The 14,281-nt window shown below is 36.3% G+C and overlaps 1 long non-coding RNA gene across 1 annotated transcript; it reads left to right on the top strand.

The window, feature by feature from the left end:
* The first annotated feature begins 10,327 nt into the window (after positions 1-10,327).
* LOC127438515 (uncharacterized) lies at positions 10,328-14,235 on the top strand. The gene is made up of 2 exons (XR_007896752.1): positions 10,328-12,246; positions 12,335-14,235. It is a non-coding gene; the product is annotated as an uncharacterized LOC127438515 (long non-coding RNA).
* Positions 14,236-14,281: the final 46 nt, after the last annotated feature.

The following is a 14,281-nucleotide window of genomic DNA, read 5'->3' on the forward strand; positions in this document are numbered from 1 at the left end:
ACATCAAAGTCAGATCCGGGGCTAAAAGGACAGGTGGTGTAGTAATCCGTTCAGAGAGGCCTGTGGCCACAAGACGAGGACAGTCCTTGTCTGTCCGCATTGTCACCGCATGTGCCTGCCGTTGACTGTACTTAAGAGTATTGCAAAGCAGTTGTACTGCGCATGCGGTGACCGCATCCTTTTTCTGTTGCAGTCAGAAGAGTATACTTTTATAGGCAATGCGGTCGACCAGACGTGATCCAATCAGGAACGCAGACAAACAAAGTATACCCGGGCCATTACTGTGACAGTGATCTGATATCATTGTTTTGCCTGTTCTGCTAAAGAGACCAAGGTTTGGCTGGACAGCATGTTAAGGCCAAAGTATACATATACATCTTGCACACAGTACGCATGACGCATGATTTCATTGAGCCCTGTTTATCTAGACACGCGGACAGTCCGCATCTTGCGCATCCTCGGCGTATGCGCCTGCCATCAAGAGTATCACAAAGCAGTCATAGTGTGCATGCGTTGAAGACAACTGTATGGGCTTACAGTTAAAAGAGTATACTTAGGCTTATCGCTCGACCGCTTTGCGAGACGAAATGCCACAGGGAAAACGAAGAATACCCCAACCTTTAACCCCTGCTAGTTGATGTCATAACGTCCGTTGCAAAAAGCGTCTATCTCCATTGTTGGACATTCAAAAGAAGTCGTGTATTCCGACAAAACAATTTTCTTGCAAGCAATATACTGTATACATTGCAAGTATTCATTATTTTATACGACTGAGATGGATGGGAATGCAAATAAATAGTCCTCTCCAAGTATTATAGGCCTCCTTGGTTCTGATGGGTTGTGTGTAAGTCAACCCCCTTCGCCTAAGATCCATCCAGCAGGACTGGGCTTGACATGGCCCAGTTCATCATTCCTCCCTCGCTTCTCCATCATTCGCACAGGCAATCCATCAAGACCAGATGCCGAGACAATGCAGTGGAGAACAGAGCAGCTCTAGATGAGAAGCTAACGCTGTCTGCAGCCATTGCTCAAGGAAGATGCTTTGTTACCACTTAAAGCATAGGGTTGCATTTTTAACGTGGATGAAGATATGTTATTTGTGGCCCAAAACACCTGACTGGATTCACAGAAAAACTGTTAAAAGTTTCGAAAAGCTAGCTGCAGATGTTCTCTGTTAACAGTCTGCCCTTTGTGAGATCACCTTCATCAGACTTCACTAATATGTCCATTAGAGCCCGAATGTTCTTTTTGTAAAGCCGGGCTCTGTTTCGTTACTAGTGGCTACATGGTTTCTTCATTTCCTGTACAGAGCTTTCCAGATTTGTGTTTGGATCAGTGACGGCACATCAGCGATGCACAAACACTTCCTGATGTCTCCAAATCCTCAGGTAGTCCAGAACTCATGGCCACTACTTACTCGTATTTCATTCTTTGTTGCCCTGGAGCTACAGGGAGCACAATATATGTATGAGCTTCCTTCAAAATGCTGTTTTTGACAGAGGGTCTAGATTAAAAAAAAAACGATATCTCGAAAAGTTATGCAAACTCTCCAAAAAGCATATTAATAAGGAAAGAAACTCTTAAAAACCTCTCAAAGCAGCCTGATCTCATGAAAATTGCATAATTGTGGCAACATTTTTGCGACAATGATATTACGTGATTCATTACATGCAGTTCTGAAATGTCCACTGTGTGGCGCTAAAAGCGTGTTAAATTTTCTTCCAAACAGATGAGGTTTTTAAGTTTAATCCTCTGTCCAGTTTTAAAATAACAAAACCTACCTCTTTACCCAAAACCTTACACTTAAACCTAACCAATAGTGTAATAAAAAGCAAATGTGGGATAAAAAATGCAATTGCTGAATCAACCGCGCCATTTTGTGATGGTTTTATGACACTTTCGACTCACATGTTGAATCATTTGCGCTTCAAGACTCGTAACATGGTCCTTTGAATCGCTAGTGCGACGCATTATCAGTTGAGCTACTGCACAATTTCATCATGAACAAGCTTGTAAATGTAATTGCTAATGTAATGCAAAAGTTAAAATGTATCGGTGGGGCCATGGTTGCTAAGTGAGTATTGACGCTGACTATCAACCCTGGAGTCATGAGTTCGAATCCAGGGCGTGCTGAGTGACTCCAGCCAGGGCTCCTAAGCAACCAAATTGGCCCGGTTGCTAGGGAGGGTATAGTCACATGGGGTAACCTCCTCGTGGTCACTATAGTGTGGTTCTCGCTCTCGGTGGGGCACGTGGTGAGTTGTCCGTGGATGCTGCAGAGAATAGCATGAGCCTCCACACGTGCTACGTCTCCACGGTAACGCACCCAACAAGCCACGTGATAAGATGCACAACTGAGATTTGTCCTCCCGGATTGAGGCGAGTCACTACGCCACCATGAGGACTTAGAGCGCAGTGGGAATTGGGCATTCCAAATTGGGGAGAAAAGGGGAGACAATTGAAAAAAAAAAAGTTACAATAAATCACTTCTCACGTTAAAGGTGTTTAAATGACATAAGATAGCTTTGTGTGAGAAACAGGGTAAAAAGAAAGTGTTTATGAACTGATAATTTGCTGTTTTACTCGTGATTTGTGTGAAAGTGAATAAATGTCATCGTTGTCGTAGTGCCTTTAGGGTTCATTTCACCAGGAAACTGCCACAATATGTACAATAATCCACGTAAAAATAATTGTGAAAAATGTAGGTATCGAGTGTACAAATCACTAGGTCAATAGTAAGCTTAACCCAAATAATTACCTTGAACTTTCTCTGTACATCTCATATGCATCCTGATATAATCAATTAATGTATAACAACAACAGCATAACAAAAAACATCTTTGTTTACTCTTCTCATGACGATTAAGATGAAATTAGAAATTTAGATGAAGAAACCTAGATATTTATACTGATATCCGATTTTCATACTATAATGAAATCATTGGTTTCACCACAACAGTTGTGCTGTTAAGAAATATGATATACTGATAAAATGTAAGAAGTCACTTTGGCTGGCCCAAAAGGTTATTTTAGTGGAATATTGCAACATTTTGCAGAAGTACTTTGTTTTCTTCTAAAAAGTGACGTTGTTCGCTTGAAGGAAAAAAAAACTTGTTTATAACTTGTTTATAAAACTGTTACAAGTGTAAATAACAGCTCGTTTGAAGCATCATAATACATGTGTGGCATGCACGCAAAGCATGCATGGAAAGTTTCTGTCAGTGGGTATTCTAAAGGTCATACGAGACTTTAATGTCAGGTAAAGCGTTGCTCTTTTAGTGCCATATAACAATGTGGGAGTTTAAGTGCTGGTTATTAAAGATGTTAGTTTTACAGTAACTGCCAAGCCTACGGATGCATAACTGTGTTGGCTGCAACGTGTTTTGATTGACACTGCTTGACGAGTGCCTAATCCTCATTAGCTAAAAGAGAAGATAACATGTTGCCACTTTTGTGACGCACAAGAGCTGCAATTAATATCAACTGTTACATTGCAAAAGAGTTCTGGTTAGCCACATTCTTACAGCAACAAAATAATAAGGCATCACATTCTTCGTGAAACGTGTTCATATGTAACCATAATTATATCATATAATAGTATTTTTCCATGCAAAATTGTCAAAATTGCAGTTTTCATGTTGTTATGTGTGGTAAATTCATATTTATTCCAAAACCGTAAACCAGATAACAGACTCTCACAAGCGAGAGACTTTTGCTACATTTGTATTTTCCAAACATTTTGAAACCCTTCAAGCACTTTCAAGATAATATTGCATGCAACACTTCACAATATTCACAAAATGTCTTTAAAAAAATGACTTTCTAGTGCACAAGTTGTATATGGACTACATTTTGTTATTTGTGTCATGCACTGAAAAAATGAGTAAGATTTAGTTTTTGCACACATAGTATAAAATTAAGTAAAATCTACTTAATTTCATGACATAATATTGATTAAAGTGAGAGAGTAAATTTCAGAAACTTTTACTCGATGGTAACGATTAACAGATAATTTTATTGAACATGAATGGGAAATTATGAGTAGATAATTAACGTCAGATTTCACAAAACAAAAAGTTACCAACCGTAACAATAAAATCAACAACAACGGTGTAAACAAACTTGCAAACAGTGAAACCATGCAAGCTCATTCATTATTTAAATCCAATACATGCTAAGGGGCCTGGGTATCTCAGCGAGTATTGACGCTGACTATCACCCCTGGAGTCGTGAGTTCGAATCCAGGGTGTGCTGAGTGACTCCAGCCAGGTCTCCTAAGCAACCAAATTGGCCCGGTTGCTAGGGAGGGTAGAGTCACATGGGGTAACCTCCTCGTGGTCGCTATAATGTGGTTCTCGCTTTCAATGGGGCGTGTGGTGAGTTGTGCGTGGACGCTGCGGAGAATAGCGTGAAGTCTCCAAGGTAACACGCTCAACAAGTCACGTGATAAGATGCGCGTATTGACGGTCTCAGACGCGGAGGCAACTGAGATTCGTCCTCCGCCACCTGGATTGAGGCGAGTCACTACGCCACCACGAGGACTTAGAGCGCATTGGGAATTGGGCATTCCAAATTGGGGAGAAATTTTTGTATTTACTTAATATTTTCAAGTTCACTCTTAAACTAACTTATTCAATGTAGAAAGTACTTAATCGTTTATTACACCCCAAAATAAAAAAAATGTCAGTGCTTTTTGAGCTTGATAGCATCAGTCAGTATTCACATTCATTTAGGGTTAACAACTTTTCACAACGTGAAAACAGAACGCTAGAGTATTTTTAGCGCTTTAATACAGGGCTCTAGAATTTGGGGCTTGAACACGGGACACGATGACTTCAATACTTGATGTTTTTGGATATTTTTGGGTGAAGTACTCATCATGTAAAATCCACAACAATAACCAACAACAGGTTGCAAGAGCATCAAACATGAGCGCTTGAGTTTGACGGAGGGAAAACTATAACGATCTTCTTTCTGGATGTGATGAAATCGATCTGCTCTGCTAATGGATGGCATACATCTCTCTAGTTAAAGGATTAAAAGGAAGCAGATTTGAAATGCAAGACAGGATGTTGGGCATGTTCTGTGTGCACGGGTCTGTGGAAGCACTAAAGTATGTCGTTATAAAATGCTCCGAGACAAAAGTGGCACATTCATTTGGAGCCCAAACTCTAAATATCAGATCAAGGGTGCGATCCCCGCCTGGATTGAAACGGGATATGAAGAGATGAGTCGAGTGCATCTCTCCTGAATGCATTATTGCAACTTAATGGAAACGCTGGCTCCGTGAGGACTGCTGCGTCCATTAGCTCTGTCTGTGTGGCTTTTCCAGACCATCAGCGTGCAGTCCAAACTGTCTGTTTCACTAGACGGCTCTGTTGATGTTTATGTTCACATTTTTATAGGCAATCTGTTCACCACAGTGGCGTATAGACACATACACAAACATCCACCCAGTGAGCAACAAGTTATAGCCATAACATACAAGTCTTTTTATATATTAACCCTTGTGCGTCAATAACAAAAAGTTACTTAGAGGTCCTTCAAGGACAAAAATGTTAGTGTCAAAAAACAGGCATAATAATATTATATATTAATATTACTCTCCACTTTCAATGAGTTAATATTTTTAACCAACATCAGTCCTGATCATAACTACCAAATATTCATTCATTTTCAGGATTTTAACCCTTTAAATGCCAGTTTGTTTACATAATGCCACTGTTGTTTATACACACACACATACATACAAAACACACTCTGACATCCATACCAACACACACACTATTTTAGCTGCATCATTTATTCAATTGGCCTGCAGTGCTCTATAATACAGCAAACAGAAAATAGGTAAAAAGCTTGTATTTGCTCCATAGGCTAAACATGAGGAAAATGGCGCCATCTGGTGGAAAATATTAAAAATTTAACTTTTGAAGCCAGGGCTCCAGAATGAAAGCATAATATCATAGAATTCATGATTTTATGCTTTAATGGCACTGGGATCAAATATTGCAGTTTTAATGGGTTTCAATGGGGACATTTTTGTCCTGAAGGTCCTCATTGTAACTATTTTGTGTACACAGTGTATTATAGATGTATTATAGGAACTGAGGTTGAAATATCAAAATTCCCCCCAAAATACACACCTTTATTACAGCCAAAATGGTCAAAAAAACAAAAATGTCCCGAAGGTCGCACAAGGGTTAAACGTTCCTCCATTTTTGATAGGTGAGGGAAGGTTTGGTTTATACAGGAGAATGTGTAAAATAAACTAAATAAACTAAAAAGATAAATGGACTGGCTATTTTAAAAGCTACTTAAAACTTTGAGTGCACTTTCTGTTTGAGATTGATTGGCACCAGCCACACTTTCTATCCTAAATGACTTTATACATAGTCTGCTTCTTATGCTTTATAAAAAAATAGGCTACTTGTAATGCTATAATGGGATTTTTAGAAGAATATCTCAGCTCTGTAGGTCCATACAATGCAAGTGAATGGTGACCAGAACTTTGAAGTTCCAAAAAAAGCAGATAAAGGCAGCATAAAAGTAATCCATCAGACTACAGTGGTTTATTCCATGTCTTCTGAAGTGATTCAATTGGTTTTGAGTGGGAACAGACCAAAATGTAACTCAGTTTCCTTGGCGATCATGATTTCAAGCGTGATTACACTTCCTAGCACCACCGGATACGAGCAATGTCATGTCGCAACGGCTTGAGGCTGTCTACACTGGACGCGTCGAAACTTACGTTCTAAACCATTTATTTGTCTTGTCGGCAGGAGTAGTGCCAGCACGTTTAGCGCAAACCAGCCGTTTACTGTCGGTGTGGTACGGCATGACTCACGCATTCAGTATGCACAGCATCACTGATTATAATGGGGGTGATTTGCATATTGTCGCGTTGTGCCCCACCACTCGTGTCAGCTGTAGACAGGGTGTAACACTCTGCGCATGCATCAAGCACTAAGAAGTATAATCGTGTTTGAAATCATGATCGCCAAGGAAATTAAGTTACATTTTGGTCTGTTTCCACTTCAAACCAATTGAATCACTTCTGAAGACATGGATTAAACCACTGTAGTCTGATGGATTACTTTTATGCTGCCTTTATCTGCTTTTTGGAGCTTCAAAGTTCTGATCACCATTCACTTGCATTGTAAGGAACTACAGAGCTGAGATAGTCTTCTAAAAATCTTAATTTGTGTTCAGCAGAAAAAAAGAAGTCATACATTTTTGATGGCATGAGGGTGAGTAAAGGATGAGAGGATGAAATTTTTTTTGGTGAACTGTTCCTTTAAGAAAAGCAAACATTCGTGTGCATTTATTCTGCTTAATAAACACTTTTTCAATAAAGTGGATGGATCCATTTTTATATATATAAAATGTGGTTTTCCATGGTGTTTAACCAGCAAATTGAGTAAATACACAATTAATGCAAAGCTCAGGTACCTACCCTCATTGTTTATCATTATAAAATGCTTAATACAATTAGGATCTAATATTCTAAATATCTTATTTGATTATTATTAAGGTTCAGGGACAGTAGGTTTGATACCAAAATAAATAAATAAATGAAATATTTGTGTCAAATGACAAAGTCATCACAGGCTCCAAATGTGGGGAAAGACTGTGATCTAGTGGTCAAACATGGTATAAATTCTAGAATTGAATTCAATAATAAAGTTAAATAATAGTAATCATAATGAATATACATTGATTATTGAATAATAATAATAATAATAATAAAATACATTTAAGTAAGCATTATGTTTGTGTCACTACTTTGAAATATATTCATGAAACATTATGTGTAGAAAAATATAAAATTATGTGAAAATTATGTGTATGAAAATAAACTTGATTTATTTGATCTGTTAATCTGAATACTGGTAATGAGGAAGTCCTTGTATTTTTCTGATGGACCCCAACAAGTGTTGGGTAAGTTACTCTAAAAAAGTAATTAATTACTAACTACTAATTACATCTTCTACAGTGTAATTAGATTACTGTACTAATTACTGAAAAGTAATTGCATTACTTATTACTAATTATTTTCTAAAACCCTGATCAACCGTCGACCAGATGAAAAATACAAGGATAGACATGAAATTGTTCTTTTAATTCTTTCAAAATAAATCATATAAAATCAAATTAATTATTCATGAATTGGCCAAAGAATTTAAAGGGGCGGCGTTAAATTAGAAAAATAAATAAATAAATAAATAAATAAAACATATATTTTAATTTAAGACATTCAATTTCAATTTTAAATTCACTATTGTTTTATGTAGAATTGTTCTATAATCTATACAGTATGTAACACAATTACATCAGAAGTAACTGTAATTAAATTACTGAAAAATTAAGAGTAATCCCTTACTTTACTTTCTCAATGAAAAGTAATTTAATTACAGTAATTAATTACTTAGTAATACTTTACACCCAACACTGACCCCAACTACAACAAACATTAGACAAAACATCTCATTAATTAATATTATTAAAAAAAACACACACAAAAAAAACATAAATGCCTAATAGTGTATGTTTAATGCAAAGTAATGAGGACAAAATGTAAAATGACATCCGTTGATATCATCTGACTGAAACTCTCCCTGCAGCACCTGTCAGTCATTCATGCTTTATTTTGAGGAGAACACGCTAAACTGGTGGTCTCTGCTGAGTTTGGTTCTGTTTCTGGTTCTGATGTGTTCGTCGCGCGCAGAAATGGTGCATGAGTTCAGTGTGTACCGCATGCAGCAGTACGATCTGCAGGGACAAACCTACGGTAACGTCAAAATACTAGATTAAAAAACATTATTTACATCAAAACACACTTATCTGATGATATAACGCTTTAAACGGTATGTTTATCACAATCAGGACAGATTGGATGTCATTTCTAACTGTAGCATTCACGAGCCAACCTGAGCTGCATTTGTATGGAGTTAAACTCGTGCCACAATTCTGCGTGCGCAAGATGATATTTTGAGCATGCAAAAAAGGTATTTTGCACGCAGAGTTTTAAGAATTTTAGAATTCTGAGCAAATTCACATTCAAATAAACTTTATTCAAGTGCAAAATTGATTTTCATTTGCTCAAAATGAATTTATCTTTGCTAGAAAATACATTGCTTTACAAAACTGAGTTCAAGCGTGTGCAAAATAAATTTCTGTGCACTCAAAATATCATCTTGCGTGTGCAGAAAATGTTTTTGCACTCAAAATATCATCTTGCAAGTGCAAAATAACTTAATGCCCTAAAATATCATCTTGCGCATTCAGAAAATGCATGCTCAAAATCTCATCTTGCATGTACAGAAAAAAAGATTTTGCACTCAAAATATCATCTTGCATGTGCAAAATAAAATTTTGTGCGCTCAATTTCATTTTGCGCACGCAGAATTTTTTTTGTGCACTCAAAATATCGTCTTGCACGTGCAGAACATTTTTTGTGTGCTCAAAATATAATTTTGCACGTGCAGAATTGTGGCACATATATAACTCAATCCATTTGAACCTACAACCTTTCAGTTACCAGCTTGTATAGGATGTTTAGGGGTTGGTGTAGCTTTATGGTTTATGTATCAAACCTTTTTTGTGGTCAAAACCTATTTTAACCATTCATGAATAGGCCTAACTCTTTGTTTACAAGTCCATACTGGAGTTTGAACCTACAAATCAACAGTTTTCAGCGACCAACTGTACAGACTGCAGATTTTAACCCCAGATCTTCTCTGGTAACCCAAGGCTGCAGGTTCAAATCCCACAAAAGTTGATTGTGATCCACTAGATTGGCGGGTAACTGAGAGTTTGTATGGTCAAACTCCATAAAGGTTGATTTGTGAACCAGTTGTCTACATTTAGAATAACTAAAAGGTTGTAGATGGGTCAATGATGTGACCCTTAGGCTATTTATTTATTTTTTGTCCAGATCTATTAAATTAATTAAAAAATGCAGTTCACACAAACAATTAGGCCCTACTTAAATACACTATGATGAACATGTTCCTTCTGATATTTTTTCTGGAGCTTAAAGTAAAAAATATCATGTGGTGCAACCATCTGGAGACAGAAAAAAAATAAATAAAATAAGCCTAATTATAATCTGAAATACTTGAAAAATGGAAGGAATTTTATTTAAGATATGATTAATATTTGAAAAGTTATGCAGTGTAACCACCATGTAGGTAGCCATTGTGTTGTCATGTGACAAAAACAAAAAAAACAAGACCTCTTTAGATCATCATGAGTTTGTGTAAAGTTTTAAAAAGTATTTTATTTTATCATATCATTAAATCTTATTTTGACATATCTGTGCATCCCACTCACACAAAAACACATAAGAGAAACAAAACGTGCACTCTTACAATCATCTATAATAGAATCACTATAAAGTGAACTTTGTCATATGGTCTAATAAATACTGTATGAATAGTAATTAATTAACAGTAGATCATCATCCATCAATAGTAGATCATCAGTAATTTCTTGTCAATTGTCATGTGACTTCTTTTATAACATTCGCATTAATAATGTGAATTAAGTCCAAATAAATGTAATTAGTCTGTAAACAGTAGTGGTGATATTTGGCTCCGCTAAAATACTCTTATGTGAATATTCACCAAAATAAGCTTTTTCTTGCCTATACATTCACCAGATGAACAGTTTTGGCCACAGAGAAACACAGAAGATTCTATGAAACAATTATCGGCACCAAATAATCGGTAAAACCGATATATCGGTCAACCTTTACTATAAAGCAAACAATGTCATATAGGCTAATAAATACTGTATGAGCAGTAATTCTTTAAAAGAAGGTAATCAGCAATAGTTTGTCATGATTGTTATTTTGTATTTATATAAAAACAAAAACAAACATTTCCTTTTTTAACTGTGGACAACATCAGTCAAAATCAAGAAAATTACCATGAAATTATGAAAACATTCACCAAATTAAGCTTTTTGTAGCTTATACATTCACCAGATGAAGGGTTTTGGCCACAGAGGAATCAAGAAAAAAAATTACTGGCACCGATTAATCTGTAAAACCGATATATCGGTTTTATATCGGTTAACCTCTACTATAAAGTGAACATTATCACATAGGCTATTAAATACTGTATGATCAGTAATTCATTAAAAGTAGATAATCAGCAATATTATATAAAAACAAACCTTTTTCTCTGTGGACAATATCAGTCAAAATCAAGACAAATCCCACTTATGATTAACTTATGTCTGCTCCACAATAAAACCACTTTGGAGCACTCGTTTTTTATAACATTACTTTAACAAATTGGACCCCTCATTGGACAGAGTGTTCCTCCACTACACGGAGTGGTGGTGGCATGGTGGACTAAAGCACTGAACTGATAAGCAGAAGGTTGTTGGTTCAATCCCCACAGCCACCACCATTGTGTCCTTGAGCAAGGCACTTAACTCCAGGTTGCTCCAGGGGGACTATCCCTGTAATAAGGGCACTATTAGTCACTTTGGATAAAAGCATCTGCCAAATGCATAAATGTAAACACAGAGAAAAAACTATCAGCAACTATAGGTGTTGATTCATTCTGATAACCTATAGTTCAAAAAAGCAACTATCATTTAAAATAAGAGTCCCTGGTGTGTTTCAGACATGTTTATACCTAAAAGTCCCGTGTTATGCACCAGATCTTAATTTTTTATGGTTTTTATTGGGATTTTGGTTGAACAAAAAACTGCATCTGGGATTTTAGTCATTTTGGACTCTTTGTCTTTGCCTGCCATAGTAAAGAAAAAATTATTATTTGTTTTGACAAAAAACTAATAGTTATCGGCATTTTCCACCACCTTTGTTATCGGTATCGGCAAGTTCCACTATCGGTCTACATCTAATGTGAATATTTACATATATATACAGGCAAATGACCTTTATTAAGGTTAATTCAATTTTGCCTATATATAGTGGCTAATGGACATTAATTAGACCTTTGATTATTGTAGTGGCTAATGGCCTTCATTAAGGCTTAAAACTGTAGAATGTCTATGTGAAGTGTCTAATGCACATTAAAAAGGGTTAAAGCTAGGCTTAAAACTTATCCCAGGTTACGTGTTATGTAAAAGCCTTTTCAATATTTACAGTTCAATAATTTTGGTGTATTTTGCTTTTAAAAATACATCAAGGTAAAACCAGCGATCTTCGACCTGCTGCTCCCTGTATGTATCGCATCTTATCTTGGAGTGCTGTATCACACTGTACAGGTAAAATCTTACATTCTTTGGATTTTTCTTTAAATTGAATTTTAAAATGATGTGCTTAGAAATGACTTAATTCCTCTTGTCCTTGTAGAATTTTGGACTTCTGTACAGTTTCCTGTGCAGAGTCACTGCACCTCGGGTCAAACAACACTAACGTATGACTTCTGTCTCTTCTAACACCTGCAATATGAGGGGTCTCAGGGGTCCCACAGCAGAGCCAAGAGTGTGTTTGGATTCTTTATATAATGTTTGTTTGTGTGTTTGTTTGATTACTTTTCTGAGAATGAAAGTCAATTATCATGCCAAGCGTTTCATCCACTGCATCCTTTCGAGTCTTCCCGGTCACAACACTTCCTCATTCCCACTGTGTCCTGCGTCATTAAAGCAGCTGTTCACCCAAAAATGACAATTCTGCCATTTACTCCATTTACACCATTCCTCATGTCATTCAGATTTGGAACGACTTAAAAAAGATGACATTTTTGGGTGAACTACGCCTTTAAAAAATACAATGCGTAATTGTTCAAATGGCGTCACTTAGTCGAACACTGAATGTAAGAACTGGCTAAGTGTCGAGCTTTACGGTTGTCCAGTGGGTTTTTCGATGCTATCATTAACTTCCAAAATCAATTACGGATTGTGCTTTTAAGCAGTGTTTCCTGAAAGCATTGGGTATCTTCACTGGCAGCTACTACAGAGTGGGCCAAATCATGCTGTGGGTTGAGTCGAAGTGTTCATAAGTCTGTTGACGCGAGTTTCAACTCATTTTGATGCAAAACCAGAACTGCTGATTCTCTTTAAAGCGAGTATTAAATGTTGATAATGTGACGCATGGAGAATGGCATTTCATGTTTTTCTTAACTTTATCTTGATATTAGAAAGCCTCTGAGACGATTCGAATAACGTTTTTCTTTGGTCTGTTTGCAGATTCTTTTTATCCTAATTTTTTTTTCTCTCTTGTATAATATGAATGAACTATTCTTGAGTGCAGTTCTTCTACAGATGTTTTATAACTCGATTTCTATCGTATAACGATTTCTTTACGAATGCTAATTCCATCTGAAGTCCAGTTCTGCTTTAGCCATTTATCTGAAAGCGGTATGGTACAAATGTGCTGTTATTTATGGAAGCTAATAACACTTCAATTTGCACTGATTTAAAATCTTTTGCTCTCCAAATGTAACTTTTCGAACTGCACAAACCAGAGGTACACAAACTTGAATTTTGGGGCAAAAGACAAATAAAGCCATTTGTTGAAATAAGTAAATATTGCAGTTGTTTTATTTGAACAGGTTTTATTGAATGGAAAAACATGATTCAGCACAGTTGGTTCAGTTCACTAATTCAGTTGGAATTATTAAAATTGTTCCATTACAAAAGATATAATGCCTTTTACACTCCTAGTGGTCAGACCGAAATCAACAGCAAAAAAACAAAAAAAATATTTGAAAGGATAAATGGTCCAAGATAATTGTCAAAATAACCTTTTGCCCATGTTAAAAGTTGTCTGTATAAATCCCCCGGCTACCACATTTGTTTTTTAAATATTTTATACAGAACAATAGAAACAATAATAAGAAATTACAGTGCAATTTTAATTAAATAACATTGGGATAACCCCAGATCTATTACAACATACCCCACACAATTTCTCTGGATATTTCAAACTCAAATATTTTTGTTTATATTATAATATTATAACCAGCAGTTCAATATTTTTGGCACGTTCCTAAAGTATTAACACTCGGAATATTTTTAGTGCAATACACATATTTCCACTCTTCACACTTAAAGGAATATTCCGGTTTCAATACAAGTCGAGTTAATCAACAGCATTTTTGACGTAATGTTGAGACCACAAAAATCGTTTTAGCTCGTCCCTCGTTTTCTTCAAAAAAATCTAAAATCGAGGTTACAGTGGGACACTTACAATGGAAGTCAATGGGGTAATTTTTGGAGGGTTTAAAGGCAGAAATGTGAAGCGTATAATTTTATAAAAGCACTTACATTAATTCTTCTGTTAAAGTTGTTTAAATCG

Source organism: Myxocyprinus asiaticus, chromosome 49 (genome assembly GCF_019703515.2).
Source record: "Myxocyprinus asiaticus isolate MX2 ecotype Aquarium Trade chromosome 49, UBuf_Myxa_2, whole genome shotgun sequence".
Taxonomy (NCBI): Eukaryota; Metazoa; Chordata; class Actinopteri; order Cypriniformes; family Catostomidae; genus Myxocyprinus; species Myxocyprinus asiaticus.